General features: G+C 42.0%; 1 protein-coding gene across 13 annotated transcripts in view; it reads left to right on the top strand.

Moving 5' to 3' along the window:
- LOC122557976 (tetraspanin-18B-like) overlaps window positions 1–19,777 on the top strand; it is a 232,561-nt gene that overhangs the window by 120,977 nt on the left and 91,807 nt on the right. For 2 of the 13 annotated variants that reach the window (XM_087996171.1, XM_087996172.1), the window contains exon 3: window positions 11,382–11,496. The exons of the other annotated variants lie outside the window; for them this stretch is intronic. The gene's annotated coding sequence lies outside the window, so the exon portion shown is untranslated. The remainder of the gene's footprint in view (window positions 1–11,381; window positions 11,497–19,777) is intronic. 13 annotated transcript variants of the gene reach the window in all.

Raw genomic sequence — 19,777 nt, 5'->3', positions numbered from 1 at the left:
ACTCTGGATGTTAAGGGGCATTAAGAGTTTGATAAAGAAATAGAAGGAGGTATATGTCAGGCAGAACATATTAAAAACAAGGGAGGCCCTTTACAAGTATAAAGAGTAGAGGGGGTTAGGAGGGGCATTGAAATATCCTTGTCAGTTGGGACTAAGGAAAACCCCAAGGCTATTAATACGTATATTAAGGATAAGAGGATTACCAGGTTAAGTGTGGGACTGTTAGAGACTAAAGGGGCATCCTGTGCTTGGAGCCAGGGGACATGGCTTAAAAGAATATTTCTCACACAAGATAATTTGGGATGGTGAAGATCTAGAACATGTTAAGATTAATAAGGAGGAGGTATCCGATGTTTCAGTCGGCAAAAAAGGTACATAAATTCCCAGGGCCTGATGTGATGTAGCCCAGATTGCTATGATAGACAATGGAGGAGATTGTTGGGGCTTTGGTGGATATATTTAAAACTTGGCTGACAACAGGTGAAGTGCCAGATGACTGGAGGATATCTGTTCAAAGATAGGCCAGGTAATGACAGACCAGTCAGTCTAACGTCAGTGCAAAGGAAATCATTGGGAAAGATTCTGAGGAACAGGGTTAATAAGACAGAGATTGGTCAGAGTTACTCAGCATGGATATATTAGTGGGAGATGCTGTCCGACTAATTTAATGGAGGTTTTTGAAAAGGTAACTAAATATATTGATGAGGTTAGTGCAGTTAATGTGGTCTCCATGGACTTCAGTAAGGCCTTTGACAGGTTCCCATATGGAAGGCTGGTCCAAAGGTAAGAGCCCATGGAATCCAAGGCAGGTTGGAAAACTGGATCCAAAATACATTTACGGATAGGAAGCTGTCTTGTGATTGGAATTCCTGATGAAGGGCTTTTGCCCGAAATGTCGATTTTTCCTGCTCCTCGGATGCTTCCTGACCTGCTGTGCTTTTTCAGCACCACTCTAATATTGCCTCGAATCTCCAACATCTGCAATCCCCCCCTTCTGCCTTTATAAAACATTGGTTACGCCACAGATGGAATACTGCCTGCAGTCCTGGACACCACATGTTTGGGAGGGCGTTATTGCACTGAACACGGTGCAGAGCAGATTTCCCAGGGTGTTGTCTGGGATGGAAAGTTTCAGTTATGAAGAGAGACTGGATAGGCTGGGTTTGTTTTCCCTGGAGCAGAGAGGGCTGAGGGGATGGGGAGTTGGGGGGGGGGGGGTGATCTGATTTGTGAAATGACAGGTATGGATAGAGTAAAGCATGAGAATCACAAGCCTGACACGTATTAAACCAAAGGATAAGTTTCAGGTGAGGAGCAAGTGGTTTCGAGAAACATACAAGAGACATTTTTGACCCGGAGGGTGGTAGAGGTATGGAGGGCATTACCTGACAGGGTGATGAAGACAGATACTCTCATAATATTTAAGAAGCTTCTGGATAAGTACTTAAAATGCCAGGGTATGTTATAGGCTATGGACCAAATGCAGACAAATGGGATTAGTGTAGTTGTTGCTGACTGGTAGAGACATGATGGGCCGAAGGGCCTGTTTCTATGCTGGATGACTCAATGACTTCTATTTGGGATAAAGTCTATGCTCGACAGCTGCAGGCCAATCCATGTGGTTACCAACCTCGGACACACAGGCCTTTGTGTGGAGCCGCAGAAAATGGGGGAGATACTAGATGAGTATATTGCATCAGTATTTACTGTGGAAAAGGATATGGAAGATATAGACTGTAGGGAAATAGATGGTGACATCTTGCAAAATGTCCAGATTACAGAGGAGCAAGTGCTGGATGTCTTGAAACGGTTAAAGGTGGATAAATCCCCAGGACCTGATCAGGTGTACCCGAGAACTCTGTGAGAAGCTAGAGAAGTGATTGCTGGGCCTCTTGCTGAGATATTTGTATCATCGATAGTCACAGGTGAGATGCTGGAAGACTGGAGGTTGGCAAACGTAGTGCCACTGTTTAAGAAGGGTGGTAAGGACAAGCCAGGGAACTATAGACCAGTGAGCCTGACCTCAGTGGTGGGCAAGTTGTTGGAGGGAATCCTGAGGGTCAGGATGTACATGTATTTGGAAAGGCAAGGACTGATTCGGGATAGTCAACATGGCTTTGTGTGTGGGAAATTATGTCTCAAAAACTTGATTGAGTTTTTTGAAGAAATAACAAAGAAGATTGATAAGGGCAGAGCTGTAGATGTGATCTATATGGACTTCAGTAAGGCGTTCGACAAGGTTCCCCATGGGAGACTGATTAGCAAGGTTAGATCTCATGGAATACAGGGAGAACTAGCCATTTGGATACAGAACTGGCTCAAAGGTAGAAGACAGAGGGTGGTGGTGGAGGGTTGTTTTTCAGACTGGAGGCCTGTGACGGGTGGAGTGCCACAAGGATTGGTGCTGGGTCCCCTACTTTTTGTCATTTACATAAATAATTTGGATGCGAACATAAGAGGTATAGTTAGTAAGTTTGCAGATGACACAAAAATTTGAGGTGTAGTGGACAGCAAAGAGGGTTACCTCAGATTACAACAGGATCTGGACTAGATGGGCCAATAGGCTGAGAAGTGGCAGATGGAGTTTAATTCAGATAAATGCAAGGTGCTGCATTTTGGGAAAGCAAATCTTAGCAGGACTTATCCACTTAATGGTAAGGTCCTCGTGAGTGTTGCTGAACAAAGAGACCTTGGAGTGCAGGTTCATAGCTCCTTGATAGTGGAGTCACAGGTAGATAGGATAGTGAAGAAGGCGTTTGGTATGCTTTCCTTTATTGGTCAGAGTATTGAGTACAGGAGTTGGGAGGTCATGTTGCGGCTGTACAGGACATTGATTAGGCCACTGTTGGAGTATTGTGTGCAATTCTGGTCGCCTTCCTATTGGAAAGATGTTGTGAAACTTGAAATGGTTCAGAAACTTGAAATGGTTACAAGGATGTTGCCAGGGTTGGAGGATTTGAGCTACAGGGAGAGGCCAAACAGGCTGGGGCTGTTTTCCCTGGAGCGTTGGAGGCTGAGGGGTGACCGTATAGAGGTTTACAAAATTATGAGGGGCATGGATAGGATAAATAGACAAGATCTTTTCCCTGTGGTCGGGGAGCCCAGAACTAGAGGGCATATGTTTAGGGTGAGAGTGGATTGACAGTGAGTGACAGTGGAGTGAGAGTGGGTGACAGTGGCTCAGTGGTTAGCACTGCAGCCTCACAGCACCAGGGACCCAGGTTGGATTCCAGCCTGGGGAGACTGTCTGTGTAGTGTTTGCACATTCTCCCCATGTCTGTGTGGGTTTCCTCTGGGTGCTCCGGTTTCCTCCCACAATCCAAAGATGTGCAGGTCAGGTGAATTGACCATGCTAAATAGCCTGTAGCGTTAGGTGCATTAGTCAGTGGGAAATGGGACTGGGTGAGTTGCTCTTCAGAGGGTTGGTGTGGACTTGTAGGGCCAATGGTCTGTTTCCACACTGTAGGGAATCTAATCTAATCTAATCAAAACATGGCCTCCCAACTCCTATATTCAATGACCAATAAAGGAAAGCATACCAAACGCCTTCTTCACTATCCTATCTACCTGCAATTCCACATTCAAGGAGCTATGAACCTGCACTCCAAGGTCTCTTTGTTCAGCAACACTCCCCAGGACCTTACCATTAAGTGTATAAATCCTGCTAAGGTTTGCTTTCCCAAAATGCAGCCACCTCGCATTTATCTAAATTAAACTCCATCTGCCACACCTCTGCCCATTTGATCAAGATCCTGTTGTACTCTGAAGTAACCTATTTCACTATCCACTACACCTCCAATTTTGGTTTCATCTGCAAACTTACTAACTGTATCTCCTATTTTCACATCATCATATATAAATGACAAAAGTAGAGGACCCAGCACCGATCCTTGTGGTACTCCACTGGTCACAAGCCTCCAGACTAAAAAAGAACCCTCCACCACCACCCTCTGTCTTCTACCTTTGAGCCAGTTCAGGATCCAAATGGCTAGTTCTCCCTGTCTTCCGTGAGATGATATCTTTGGAACTTCCTTCAAATTTTAATTTCTTTACCTGCCTTTTTGATCATTCCTGCGTCATACCTTTAATTACTGGATCCCCTCCAGCCCTGCAATTCTTTCTCATTCTCTCTTTCACAGCAGCCCTGAAATCCTTTCTTAAAAACTATCGCTTTGCAAAGCTTTTATTGAACAAAGAAGAGCAAAGAACAGTACAGCACAGGGACAGGCCCTTTGGCCCTTCAAGGCTGCGCTGCCACATTTTGCCCTTCCTGTCTTCACTTACAGGATCCGTATCCCTCTATTCCCTTCCTATTCCTGTATTTGTCCAGGTGCTTCCTGAATGCTGCTACTGGGTCTGCTTCCACCATCTCCTCTGGCAATGTGTTCCAGGCACTCACCACCCTTTGTGTGAAAAACTTGTCTCACACATCTCCTTTAAACACCCCCCCCCCCCCCCCCCTTGCACCTTGAACCGGTGTCCCCTAGTAATTGACCCCTCCACACTAGGAAAAGGCATCGTACTTTCCACTCTATCCATGCCATCCACAGCCTTACAAACTTCAATCAGGTCGCCTCTCACCTTCCCACATTCTGGTGAAAACAAACCCAATCTATCCAACCTGCCTTCATCGCTAAAATCCCCCATACTAGGCAACTTCCAGGTAAACCGTTTCTGTACCCTCTCCAAAGCATCCACATCCTTCTGGTAATATGTTGACCAGAACTGTACGCAATTTTCCAATTTTTCACTGACCAATATTTCTGTATTTCAATTTTACACAAACTTATATTATTAGATTTATACTGAACCTAGAAACAGACCATGCAGTGCAGAAGGCTGCTGTTATAAACCCAGAGAAGCCACCTTTAAACTAACTTTATCCATATATTCTTCTATGTCTTTCTCCTTCATATACTGATCCATCTTTTTCTGAAAGATATCGCCTATATTTACTGGCATCTTTTGCCCCAGTGGAATCTTTACTGTATTTAAGACCAAAGATGAAGGAGTATGAAACAAGGTAAGTTATGCTATGTAGAGTATAAGTAAAACCAGTGTCCGACTTGAAAACCAGCTATAATTTGTGAGACACCCAAACTATTTGCTTTTGAATCTGTAAAATGACAGCCAGAACCAAGGAATTGAGAGTGTGAATATCTCTCATCAAACGATCGACAAGCTGTCAGATATTCTGATTTGGTCTGTACCAAGTACCAGTCTCATTCAGCTGATGATCCTGAATTTCAGCAGGGGATCATCGCAATCTCCTACAGTAAGTGCAGTAGGGCACCAGAAGGAATTGTAACGATGATCACATTCATTTGGGAATGTTGTTGTCCCAGTGTGGTGGAGCTGGGGATAGAGGGCTGATGTAATTGCATTCCCGCTGTTTCCCACTTAAAGTTATGAAAGTTAAGAAACTAAGGGCCTGGGTTTGTCTGAAAATGGGAGCCACAGTTTCAAGTTATTGTTCTCTGTGTCTTGACATTCCAATGCCATGCTTTGTCACAATGCTTGTCTTCATTGCCATTTAGTGAAGGAAAGCTCAGTTCAACAAAGGCTGAGGGGAAGCCTTAACATCTCTCAAGCCTTACAATTTTCTAATGGGGAAAATAATCCCTGAATAGCCGTCGATAGCCACTACAATGTCCTTTGGAAGTTGCATGCAGGAAATATTGGGAGATAAGGAGCATGAAAAAGAAGCAAGTAGGACAGGAGGGGAATGGAAAGTATTCATAGGATGGAAAATGGATGTGAACGTGATGACTTGATGGTGAAAGAAAGAAATTAAATATAGCAATCAAAATTATTATGCTAATCCAGTTCACTGTGGGGTAACTGTAGCTTCGTAAATCCAAAGAGTGAGGCATCCTGAATATTTATACCATCATGAAGGGGATGTAAATGATTACAAATTAATCTTTTGGGAAGAATTGACACATTATTCCATGTTGTGTATAGTTGTATTCATTCTGAGGACCATCTGTAAAATACCTGGAGGAGACCCCTTGCAAGTGTGACACTCCTTAATGTAAAAAGCAATGAATGTTCACTTCATTCATAACTTTGAGGTGAACAGTTTTGCTCTGAAAAGGATTATTAAAGGAATATGGAGCTGAAGCAAAGGGATATGTTCATGATGCTTAGTGTCCTGTTTTTTTGAGGGAGGAGTTTGATCATATGACCGTTGGAGTCTGAGATGAGCATTCGCAATCATTTTCCAGGATGATACCAGTAGGAAGACTGTGTTGCTTTCGCCCCTGAACTAACCTTGTCAAGTTGTCATTCTTTCACACACTGCAAATTGTCTCTCTCTTTCCAAACATATGCCTATGATCTCCCTCACTGAGCAAATGCTGAACTGTTCTTTGGAATGAATTTGTGATTTGTACTTTCAAACAGCTGAAAAGCACTTATTTGAATAATGATCCATTCAGGCAATTTGTCATCCTGCCCCCTGTAATGCACAAACAAATTAAATCCTTTTGCATTTCATTCCTGCATTTTCAGCTGATTTTTCTTTTAAGTCAGATTCAGAGCATTAAGAATAAAGTTAGCTGATTCATCTCAAATCCTCGAGCACTCTCTTCAAAACGGAATGAGTACATTGCTGCAAATTAACTCTCTCGTAGTCAGTACCCAAACATGAAGCGTTGTAATTGCTGAAGGGGGTGATAGATCCACCCTCCTGCTGTCTGAACAGTAGTAACAAATTCTTGTGTTTTTTTCTCTTCAAGATTTTGGTCAAGTTTGTCTTGGAAGTCTAAACTAATTGCCACATACAGTCACTTGATAAGCTATCCTTGTCAAATTTTCTCTCAGTTAAGCAATACTTTTGACATCCTGTCTAAATCTGCCTTTACTTCCTTTGAATTCACTTCCTTATGCCTCTTCGTCTAATGCTGACACAAGTGGGTGAACTGCATCATATTTAAATCAATAATTTCCAGTTTGTTCCTCACTATTGAGAAGAATCCTCAGCAATGCTGAAGAGGTTAATCTGCTGCCTCCTCTCATCATTCCAATAGTTTTTTTGTTGAGGTCAGCGACATCCCTTTCGTGAAATGGGTTTAAGACCTATACGCAATATTCCATATAGGGAGTAATCATTACTCTATTTCACGACAAGATTACTTATTTTTGATCTTTTCCATGTGCCTCTTTCGGTCCACCTTAAATTCCGTGAGCTTTTTTAGCAGTACTTACACACCACAATTCACCACAATTTCCAAATCCACTTCCTGAATCAGCTTTGTCAGTCCTTCATTATTAATCGTCTAGTCCCTTTACCTGTCCCAGATCACCAACTGTGAAAATTTGCAAAAAGGAAGCAAAGGCTGAAGGATTTAATATCATTTTGGATAAGGTGTCAGTCTTGGTAGAGAGATGTCACTCCCACCATTGCACCAGTCATGGAGCCTTAGAGATGTACAGCACGGAAACAGACCCTTCAGTCCAACCTGTCCATGCTGACCAGATATCATAAATTAATTTAGTCTCGTTTGCCAGCATTTGGCCTATATCCCTCAAAATCATTCCTATTCAGATACCCATCCAGATGCCTTTTAATTGTTGTAATTATACCAGACTCCATCAGTTCCTCTGGCAGCTCAGTCCATTCACGCACCACCCTCTGCATGAAAACGTTGCCCCTTTGGGACCTTTCTTACAGCAGGGAGGCCAGAATTGCACACAGTATTCAAAATAGGCCGAACCAATGCCCTGTACAGCTGCAACTTGACCTCCCAACTGCTATACTCAATGCACTGACCAATAAAGTCAAGCATATGAAAAGCCTTCTTCACTATTCTGCAATTCTACTTTCAATGAACTAGGAATTAGTACATTGCTACAAATTAACTCTTTCTTAGTCAGGACCGAAACATGAATCGTTGTGATTGTTGAAGGGGGTAATAGTTCGCCCTCCTGCTGTCACCTGCGATTCCACTTTCAAAGTCTTTTTGTTCAGCAATACTCCCCAGGTAGTTGTAGATTCAATTCCCCTCTTGAGCGTGTAGTCGAAAATACTTTTGTATCAGTTGTACTTAATTGTATATGCATGATCCTCATATACTTAAAATACATTTCAGCTCTGAAAGTAAGACTAAAACTGTGATGGTTGGGTTGAGGAGGTAATGCATAAATGTCTCTGTGAGTGAATATAGAAATGAGTAGAGACTGGCTATCTTTCCTCATCTGGCTTTCTGCAGTGGAACAATCTCAGCTGATACTTTAATGCAAGTTCAAGAGAGTGGAATGTGATCAGAGTGTCAGCATTTGGATGAGATGTTTAAATCAAGTTATTAACGGTGTGATAGCTTTCGTTGGTAGAGGGATTGAGTTTCGGAGCCACGAGGTCACGTTGCAGCTGTGCAAAACTCTGGTGCGGCCGTACTTGGTGTATTGCACACAGTTCTGGTCGCTGCATTATAGGAAGGGTGCAGAAGCATTGGAAAGTGTGCAGAGGAGATTTACCAGGATGTTGTCTGGTATGGAAGGAAGATCTTATGAGGAAAGGCTGAGGGGCTTGAGGCTGTTTTCGTTAGAAAGAAAAAGATTGAGAGGTGACTTCATAGAGTCATACAAGATGATCAGAGGATTAGATAGAATGGACAGTGAGAGCATTTTTCCTTGGATGGTGATGGCTAGCACAAGGGGACGTAACTTTGAATTGAAGGGTGATGGATATAGGACAGAGGTCAGAGGTAGTTTCTTTACAAAGAGAGTAGTAGGGGCATGGAATGCCCTGCCTGCAACAGTAGTGGACACGCCAACTTTAAGGGCACTTAAATGGTCATTGGATAAACGTATGGACAATAATGGAACACGTGTAGGTTAGATGGGCTTCAGATTGGTTTCACAGGTCGGCGCAACATCGAGGGCTGAAGGGCCTGTACTGTGTGTAATGTTCTATGTTCTATGTTAACAAATCTGGCTGCCTTCCATGATCCCATAGCACAAAAGCCCCCTTACAGATAAAAACCCATCCAATACATTATAATCCCTCAAGTACCTAAGACCTTGATTATTACAGGGATTCAAGGACAATGCAGTTGGGCCAAAATGGTGCCTGGGTCCTCAAGCTGGAAGTTCTGGGCTGAGACCTGGCATATAGTACTTCCTTTGGGATAGAGTAATGTAACATGGCTACAATTTGCCCTTTCATGCTTCAGGGAGGCATCAGATGTAAAAATACAGCTACCTTCAAACAGATGCTATTTTTCATTAGGGGGTCATTTAAACCATGACATATGGGCCCTAGATATTTAAGCAAAATGACTGCAGCTGCAGGTGATGAGTGAACTTCAGAGGCAGTGCATATGATGTCATCAGTGTGTGTGCGGGTATGGAGGGAGAGGGCCATAGGCTTGTTTTTTTGGTTTCCTTTGCTGTCCTATTCCTCATCTAAAAACTCAATCACGTTAGTGAATCACAATTTGCCAATCCATCCTCACTTTCCATAATTAACCTGTAAGAGCCCAAGTGACAGTTTCACTTTATCCTGGATCAACAGAGTGGTCTTTGGTTTCATTTTGTCCAGAGAGCCGGGAAAGAGCCTGAAAACCTACCTTGGCCTATGACCCCCAAACCTGCCTCTGGGTGCCTGAGTCCAGGCACTAAACTGCCCCCAGTATGGTGGTAACTGGCGTCAGTGAAATGCAATACTTGGGGTGTGGCTTCTTGTGACCAATTCAATGCCCTCTCTTTGTTCCATTTTTCCATCTCCTTCCTCCAAATCTTCTGATGCAAATTTAGTTTTAAATACCTTATTAGATTCATTGGAAAAATTCACTATACTACCGATATTTTGACTCACACCTGACCATTGGGTTGTGAACACCGTGTGGATTTTTGGGTTCACTCTCTTATTGTAAATCATAAGTTCTGTTCGCTTCTCAAACTGATCAATCACATTTCTGTCTTTTGAAAAGGGTTTCCTTTAATATAGTCGCCTACAAATTGCATCTGGACATTCTCACCAAACTGTTAATGTTGTGTCCTCTATTTTCTGTTCTCTATTACCCACTTAGCGCTGTTAGGAACAAATGCTTTCTGAAGAATTTCTGTTTAGTGTTGCTGACATTTGATGGAGTGGTGTATGTTTACCCACAAATTTAACTCCTGTCAAAATTACAAGTCTGTCCATACTTGATACCTTGGCTTAGCTCAACCATCTAAATGCCAACACAGATTGGGGAATTTCCAAATGGAATCTCTGCAGCTTTGCATCCAAACTGCTGTATTTCTTTCTCGACTCCTTCACTGCACAATTCTTAAGTCTTTCCAAATATCTGAAAATCTGACCACACCTTGTAATAGTCAATAAAACCATTTTTTTGAAGAATTTTCTTCATGAAAGTTGACCATTTGTCAAAACCTTCATCGATGTTCAAACTACAAAGCTTTGATTTTAAACAAACACATTAAAACCATACCTTGCTTTCCCTTTGGTAAAGCAGTAAACCAGGTCCACACTATAACTTTATTCTTCCACTGGTCATAGATTCATTATCAGAAACCATCAGTAGGTAATCATACTCAGACACTTTACATTTTGACTTGACCAACCCCTGCCTCCATAGAATCATACAGGGCAGAAGAGACTGTTCAGCCCATCACGTCTGTGCTGCTTAACAATACTGCTGTCTATACTAATCCCAATTTCCCACACTAGGCCCATAGCATTGAATGTTATGACATTTGAAGTGCTCATCCAAGTGATTTTTAAATGCAATGAGGTTACCTGGCTCAACTACCCTCCCAGTACATTCCAGATCCCATCAGCCTCTGGGTGAAAAAGGTTTTTCCTCAACTTCCCTCAAAGTCTCCTGCCTTTCACTTTAAAATTACTCCCTCTCATTATTTGCCCTTCAATTAAAGGGGGACAGCTGCTTTCTGTCCCCCTGGCCACGCCCCTCATAATCTTATACACCTCAATCAGGTCCTCCCTCAACATTCCCTGCTCCAAAGAAACCAACCTGAGATTATCCAGCATCTCTTCATCGCTAAAATACTCCATTCCTCTTGAAGGGTTTATGCCCAAAACATCGATTCTCCTCCTCCTCAGATGCTGCCTGACCTGCTGTGCTCACACTCTTGACTCTGACCTCCAGCATCTGCAGTTCTCACTTTCTCCTGAAATATTCCATCCCAGGCAACATCCTGATGAAGCTCCTCTGCACCCCCTCCAGTGTAATCACACCCTTATCTGTAGCATGATGACCAGAACCGCACACAGTACTGCAACTGTGGCCTCACCAAAATTCTGTATAGCTCCAACGTGATCACCCAGCTCTTATAATCTTTGTCATCACTGATAAGCCCAAACGTCCTGTTTTGCTACTTAACTACACTGTTATCCTGTTTGCCACATTCAGGCGTCTGTGGACAAGACCCTCGGATCCCTCAGTTCCTCTGAGCTCCCTCGCTTTCTGCCATTGATTCAATGGCTTGTTGGCTGCATGCATCTCTCCCACAGGCTCTGACTCCCAGGTAAGGTTATACACGAGAAGATAAGTGTTTTTGAACAGAGTTTAAATCCACACTTTTATTCAGAGCTTTATTTCAATTAACCACACTTGATAAAACTGTGTAGTAATTATTAACTCGCCATATTTATACATGCAATTCCCACCCAATTAATTATTCATTAATACATTCCTCATATGCTGTCGTGTTCCATTCAGACCTTATTAGATAATAACACTCCTCAGCTCCTGGTGCAGAAAGCAGTATGTGATACAATATTGAATCACATCCAGACCCCACTCCCATTCATTCTCTTAAAACAGCAAAATAACACAAATATTCTCAGGAGATGCCCTTTCTGACTTCTGAAGGAAGGTCTATTCATGAAACGTGAGCTTTGTTGCTTCTCTGTCTTATTTACCACGCATTTCCAGCAGCAGCACGGTGGCTCAGTGGTTAGCACTGCTGCCTCACAGCACCAGGGTCCCCGGTTTAATTCCAGCCTCGGGCGACTGTCTGTGTGGAGTTTGCACATCCTCCCCGTGTCTGTGTGGGTTTGCTCCGGTTTCCTCCCACAGCCCAAAGATGTGCAGGTCAGGTGAACTGGCCATGCTACATTGCCCGTAGTGTTAGGTGCATTAGTCAGAGGGAAATGAGTCTGGGTGGGTTACTCTTCGGAGGGTCGGTGTGGACTTGTTGGGCCGAAGGGCCTGTTTCCACACTGTAGGGAACCTAATCTAAATTCCTGGATTGACATTGAAGCATTAATTATTTCCCTCTCCTCAGCTGCTGCCGATCTGCTGCGTATCTTCAGCACTTGCTGTTTTTATTTCAATATTTTTGGCTTTGTTTCAGATTTCTAGCACCTGCAGATTTTTGCTTTTTCTTCACCTGTTGCATAATGTTTAAGATTTACAGATTCTAAATGTAGTCTATGTCTCTGTGAGATACATTGGGTTCCCAAGTGCTATTTAAAAATTGAAAATGCAACCTTTCAAACCAACAAAGGAACAGTTCAAATGATAATCATAGCTTTCTTCTCCCTTTGACTGACCTTGTCCCTCATTAATGACCAGTGCTTCAATTTATAACAGTAAAAGGTGGCTCTTATCTGAAATATTTGGAACATAGGGTATGTTACAGCCAATGTAATTGTTAATTATCAAGGTTTCATTCAGCACAGCTTGCCTTGTGCAAAGAAAATACGAGCTCAATCTTCACTCTGGAATAGTGTAGCCATCACTGTCGATCACATTTCTCAGTTCACTGTCTCCTCAGTGTTTGTAAAGTCAGTGAGCCTTTCAGACATCACTTTTAATATCCAAACCAAATCATCTTTTGGACTCTTATTCGTTGTGATTGCTTCAGTGTTCCACTTGTGGTCTGTTGCAGAGAGCCCTTGGAGAGAGACTGTGATGTTTGCCTTTCTAACTTTGCTACTTATTTCCCTGTCCTCTGGTTATACTGTGTAGAGCTATAAGGTAATTTCATTTTCTTCATCTCTCTAATCTGTAACTCAGAATTGTACCGAGGTACTTTGTACCTGAGCTGGCATTGTAAGTTATAACGTATAAACTTTTCACTGTACTCATTTGAGTACATGTGACAATAAAGCTCATTCAATTCAATTTAATTTATCTTCTCACTTCGCTTTCCTCCCACTTGCTGGCCTGAACTGATACTCATAGAGAAATACATCAACCGAGTTACCTGCTAGTTGATAAATTGTGTGTTTTATGAAGAAAGTTCATAAATCTGACAGTGAAAATCTCCAAAGCCTCACACAACCCAAAGGGTCCACATTATTAGCTGGTGGCAGTTTAACCTGTGAACCCTGAGTTTGCCATTGAAAACCCTGGGGAGCGAATGGAATTTAACACAGCCACGTCGCCTGCAATATTGGCGAGCCCCTGTGCTGTGCTAGGGGATCTGGTGTAATGTGATTTGTTGGAGCCAGATGGTTGACACATGGCTCTCCCTCAGGGGTTGTCAGGAAAAAAAAAACGAACCTCAGTATCGACAGCACCAGCTGCTTTAACACTTCCATCGCACTCAGAGACTGGCTGGTGTGGCTCATCCTGAACTGCACTCGGCACCATTATGCCAGCTTGTTCCACTTAAAGGGACATTTATATATTGGGAGGGGCTCATTCTTAAATGTAACATACTTTTTGCTCCCTTTGAGTTAATCCACTAATTGAAACAGAATTCGGGTCACTAGGGGAAGTCTGCCACTTGATTGTCCACTGCCTTCTGTAAACCTGACACTTCGTAAATCTGTGAGCTCACTGTCAGATGTGAGCGGCTAGTGCAGAGAGATCAGTATAATCCTGGATAATGACATCAAGACTTCAGTGGTTTTAGAATTCAGTGTAGGATGGGTAATCTGGTCTCTTTTTAATTAGTGGAAAATACTGAAAATACTGTTTAAATGTTTATATTGAGGTTTTTAAGTAATGAATATCCCAAGGTACTGTATATATTTTCACAAATAGCACCTAGGATTAATTGAATAGTCTGTGCTAACTGCTGGCTTTGTTCCTGAATGTACTGTTAATAAGTTTGGCTCTGATGTCATTGACCAGAAAGCCTGATTTGCTAACAGAGCACCCTCCTGAACCTTCTATAGTGAGTTATGTGTCCAATTATTAAAAAGACAACTGAAAATGCAATTAATATGAAACATATTCCACCAAACAGGAAGCTTGCTGCATGTAATGACATTTAATAAGCAAAACATTCTAAGGCACTTTGTGAGAGCATTATAAAAATAAATGACATTGAGTACAAGAATCAGGATGTCATGTTGCAGATTTATAAGACTTTGGTTAGGTCTCACATAGAGGATTGTGTACAATCCTGGTCGTCACATTACAGGAAGAATATGGAGGCTTTGGAGATGGTGCAGCAGAGTTTAACCAGGATGCTGTCTGGATTAGAGGGTAAAAACTATAAGGAGTGGCTACAAAAATTCAGGTTGTTTTCTCTGCAGTGATGGTGTCTGAGGGGAGACTTGATAGAATTCTATCAAAGTATGAGATGCATAGTTAGTGTTGATGGCCAGAATCTTTTTCCCAGAGTTGAAATATCTAATACATTTAAGTTGAAAGTGGGAAAGTTTAAAGGAGATGTGAGGGGCAAGATTTTTAAACTGAGAGTAGTAGGTGTCTGGAACGCAGTGCTAGGGGTGTTGGTGGGGACAGATACAATAGGGGCATTTAAGGGGCTTTTAGATGAGGACAAGAATATACAAGGAATTGAGGGATAGGGACCATGGACAGGCAGAAGGGATTAGTTTAATTTGTCGTCATGTTCAGCACAACATTGTGGGCCGAAGCGCCTGTTCCTCTGATGTACTGTTCTTTGTTCAATGTCCGATGGAGCCGTAGATATATTTTGATCAGATGACCGAAACTTTGGTCAAAGGAGAAGGTTTTAGAAGTGTGTCTGCAAACAGAAACATGAAGGAATATCAGGAAGGTTTAGGGAGAGAATTCCAGAGCTTTGGACTTGGCTTCTGAAATCATGATCTCTAACGTTGGAATGTTTAAAATCCTGGGTTAGATCAACACAGATATGTTGGAGATTTGTTTGTTTGTTTGGAGGATTTTACAAAGATAGGGAGGAACAAGATCGTGGCTGGATTGAAAAACAGAGATGAGAAGTTTAAAATTGAGATGTTGCTCGACCAGGTAAGTGAGTGAGCACAGGGTTGGTAGGGGAACAGGACTAGGTGCAAGTTAAAACATGGACAGAGAATTTTGAATGGCCACAATGGGAGATGAGCTAGGAATGTGTTGGAACCGTCAGATCTCAAAGACATAAATGTCTTCCTGCAGCAGATTAGCAGATGCAAGGGTGAAACTACACAACAGGACAGCGATGGAATGGGCGATATTACTGACAACCATCATTGTTTATGTAAAACTGTTTGTAAAGACTTTCTGAGGATGAAACATATTGATTTCACATCCTCCACAGCAACTTTGCTGTGGTCTAGTGTCTAGTCATATTACCAATGAGAGAAGAAATGACAGAATCTGTTCCAGTATTTACTGATGACTGTTCCATCCAAAGCAGCCACATACTCTTCAGCCTTAACAGTAAAGACAGTATGGGACTGCTAATGACTGAACTTAGGTGACAATTACTGGGCAGTGAAAGGAAGTTTAGATTAGAGTGGTGCTGGAAAAGCACAGCAGGTCAGGCAGCATCCAAGGAGCAGAAAAATCAACGTTTCGAGCAGGGCTTTTCCTGATGAGGGGCGTTTGCCCGAAACGAGGATTTTACAGCTCCTCAGATGCTGCCTGACCTGCTGTGCTTTTCCAGCACCATTCTAATCTAGACTCTGGTTTCCAGCATCTGCAGGCCTCACTTTTGCCTAGTGAAAGGGAGTTGCGAAGCAGCTAATCTTTTTGTTCTTAAACAATAGGTTGCCCAATGAATAATTGCAAGCAGTGGAATGAAAGGGATTGGTCAATAATGAACGACAACAAGTTGGCAATTAAATCTGCTAAATAAATTAGCTAACATCGTTTATGCTCCACTCAAAACGTTAGCTCTGTTTCCCCTCCACAGATGCTTTCAGACCTGCTGAGTAACTCAATTTTAGTTTCAGATTTCCAGTATCTGCAGTTTTTTGTTATAATCACTTCTACTGCTTAACAAAGTGACCAAATGTTGAGTCGGCCCGACACTTCTAGCTTGACATTAGTTACTATTTTTCAGTGGCATTTTATACCTTCGCAGTTCTCCTCCCCTCAGTCCCTTCTTTGATAAATTGTTACCTCTGAGCAACCTATTCCTGATCACCCATGATCAAAAGTCAGTAGGAATGTGAATTTTTTTTGTTACCCTTTCTTCTGATATGCTTCTAAGAATCTCTTAAAATAAAGGATGTGATTGCATGACATTTCTCTACAGATGCTTTCTGAATACACTGTTGGGAGAGGGCACAGTCCCTGTGGGAATGTTTTGATGATGATTTTTACTGGTGTGCAATCTGCTGTGCGACCATTTATTATTCTCTATGAAATTCTTTCAAACAGACGAGACCTCATTAACCTCCTACACAGTGAGATGTTCGGGTCCATTTACAGAGTGCATTCTATTTCGCTGACATGAAAGGAAATGAACGGCTCCAATATTCAGGGTTGGGGAGACTCAGATTGTGGAGTAATATTTCAAGATTCATTGACAATAAGCTATTTAAAGAGTGGCAGCAATGAAATAATCTGTGAAAATGGAATAATGCTTCTTCTATGGTCAGTTGCAAGGCTCCTCCTCAATCATTCTCACAACGTGTTATGAAAAGTAAGCATTACCAGGCTGTTTGATCATGGAAGCAGTACAGTTAAATTCAATCACATCCTCATGCTGTCCACTGTCATTTTCCAGTAAAGGCCATTAGATTCAGAGCTTGTTGACAGTTATCATTTCAGATTCATTTTTCATATCTAGCTTTCGATTTATCTTGTACTTATTGAGGTATTAAAGTCAATTGTAAATTTCAGAATCAATCTAGAAACTTGTATCATTCTGGTGTCTACCTATCTGGGTGACCTAGTAATATTAGATAGTGCAGAGGCTTTATTGAAAATGTCGGAACACTCTCAAATCCCAAAAGCCGGCAGCCATGAGGACACAATTGTGTGTAGAGTCATTCTTGTGTGTGAAGGAGTATATGTCCCAATCTCAGTAACAACTACAGATATCTGTCAAGGAGATAGAGAGCAATCGTTTGAGGTAATGACTGGGGCTATTTTCCCTGGAGTGTCGGAGGCTTCGGGGGGGGGCGGGGAATGATCTTATACAAATTTCTCGAATCACGCGGGGCATGGATAAGGTGAATAGCCAAGGTCTTTTTCCCAGGTTGGCAAGTCCAAAACTAAAGGTTTAAGGTGAGAGGGGAAGAAACATAAAAAGGACATAAGGGGCAACTTTTTCACGCAGAGGGTGGTGCGTGTATGGAATGAGCTCCCAGAGGAAGTGGTGGAGGCTGGTACAATTACAACATTTAAAAGGCACCTGGATGGGTATATGAATAGGAAGGGTTTGGAGGACAATGGGCTGAATGTTGACAAATGGGACTGTCTGGGTTGGCACGGGTGAGATGGACCAAAGGGTCTGTTTCCGTGCTGTACAGGTCTATGACTCTAATAGTTCACAATGACTTGTGGAGTGATTGACACTTGTCAGGTGAGATGTTAAATCCATTGTTACTTGCCTGCTTAAGTGAATGTAAAAGCATAGGGTGGTTTCCTGATATTTGGGAGAAAAGTTCTTCCGAGCTGCAGCAACGAAAATACACAAATCAGATGCTGTACTTGCCTGTATAATGACTGTTCCTGCACTTTGCAAGTAATACTTTGTATGGGAATGGCTTTGAGATATCTGGAGGACACCGTATGTGAATGCAAGTTTATTAATTGTTTGAGGATCTCAGTCTCAGAACTTCAGTACTCTACCTCTCACTGACATATATCCAGTTGTAGAATCAGTCCAGATATTTGCATCTTTATTCAAATGTGTTCTCCTTACTTGAAAGTTTAGAAAACTTCCACTTGCAGGATTTAACTGAGTCATTTGAAATTCTTTTTGTCTCGTTCTGCTTCTATGAATGGTTTGTAATTCCAACTATTATTTTCCTGTTGACCAAGTAGTGATTTTCTTACTGTTATTTTCATTCACCCCCCCAACACTATTTCGAATGAATTTTTAAAAAAATGTTACTGCCCAAGACAACAGTTAACCTCAGTGGAAGTGAGTATATAGCACACTTTAACTGAACCAATTCACACTTTTATTCTTAAAAGTGTCTAAAGTATGAAGTATCAAAATTACTCCCAAATATAAATCATAAATAGTTAAGGGAAACCACACTAGTAACCCTTCTGCTGACTTAATGCTGTTTCCACACTGTAAAGTAATCTAATCTAATCTAATCTAATCTAATCTAATCTAATCTAATCTAATCTTAATCACCCCAGGAATGGTCAACTGGCCAGGCTGAACAGTTCCTGTTTTGTCTTCACCCCATCTCCTATTATGCTGCAGATCTCCAGTCGCGCTCTATTTGATATCTGATCCTCTTATTGTCTTCTTCCAACCAGGGGCATCCACATCATTTTGTTAAGCGTTGTATCCTCCAATCAAGTACCAGGACTGCATACCCTTTCCTAATTTGGTCTGGGTAGCAGCCGCTGTGTATGTGACTGTTACCAGGTTCACTTTTTAACACTGGTTCAACTTGAACAACTTACAGTTACTCCATCCGAAATGTAACCACTTCCAGCCCTGGCCAATAATGTCCTAACTCCGACCACCTCCCAATTACATTTCTTCATACCGGACCTGACTCTCTCTCTGGTCAGTCACTGATAGCACAAATCGAAAATACAATCTGGTCACTATTAAGGAGCTGGTTACAGGATATGGATTGGGACCTGGATCTTAAAGGATGCAGGATACTTGTGAAGGCCAGGAATTTAGGAAAAGGTGAGGTGGTTTCTGTGTTAATTAATGATGGTCTTAGCACAATAAAGAGAGGGATGACCAAAGTTCAGGAAACCATAGTGCAGAAGGACAGAGTATGAAGGAAGAAATATTGGGTGCATATCTGAAAAGGAACAGTGATAACAATGGGGTTTTTAATTTTATATACAGACTGGTTAAAAAAAAATCAGATGGTTAAGAGTAGCCTGAAGAGTTCATAGAATGTTTTCAGGATAGTTTCTCAGAACAGCATATTTTGGAATTCACCAGCGAGCAAATTACTTTAGACTTAGTGTTGGCAATGAGATAGGATTAGTGACTGACCTTATAGTGAAGATGCTACATTGTAACAGCAATCAAATTATGATTGAACTTTACATTCAGTTTGAGGAAGAGAAGGTGGGCCCAGGACTAGTGTTTTAAACTTAAATAAAGGATATTATGAGGGCTTGAAAGCAGGGGGAGTGGCAAATTAGGATAAGTGTTATAGGTAAGGAAATAAGGAGATCTTTCAGAATACATACATTCCAATGAGAATGTATTGTTCCATGATTAACTAAAATATTAAATGATTAGATTCTCTACAGTGTGGAATTAGGCCCTTCGGCCCAACAAGTTCACACTGCAATTTAGCATGGCCAGTTCACCTGACCTTCACATCTTTGGATTGTGGGAGGAAGCCCACGCCGACACAGGGAGAATGTGCAAACTCCACACAGACAGGCAGGAATCGAACCCAGGATCCTAGTGCTGTGAGGCAGCAGTGCTAACCACTGAGCCATCGTGCTGCTCTTAATATAACATGAAAATA

The sequence above is a fragment of the Chiloscyllium plagiosum genome, unplaced genomic scaffold (assembly GCF_037043375.1).
Source record: "Chiloscyllium plagiosum isolate Xiang-an unplaced genomic scaffold, Cpla_swu_hap1 HiC_scaffold_18, whole genome shotgun sequence".
Lineage (NCBI taxonomy): Eukaryota > Metazoa > Chordata > Chondrichthyes > Orectolobiformes > Hemiscylliidae > Chiloscyllium > Chiloscyllium plagiosum.
This window is presented reverse-complemented; position numbering and strand designations above follow the sequence as displayed.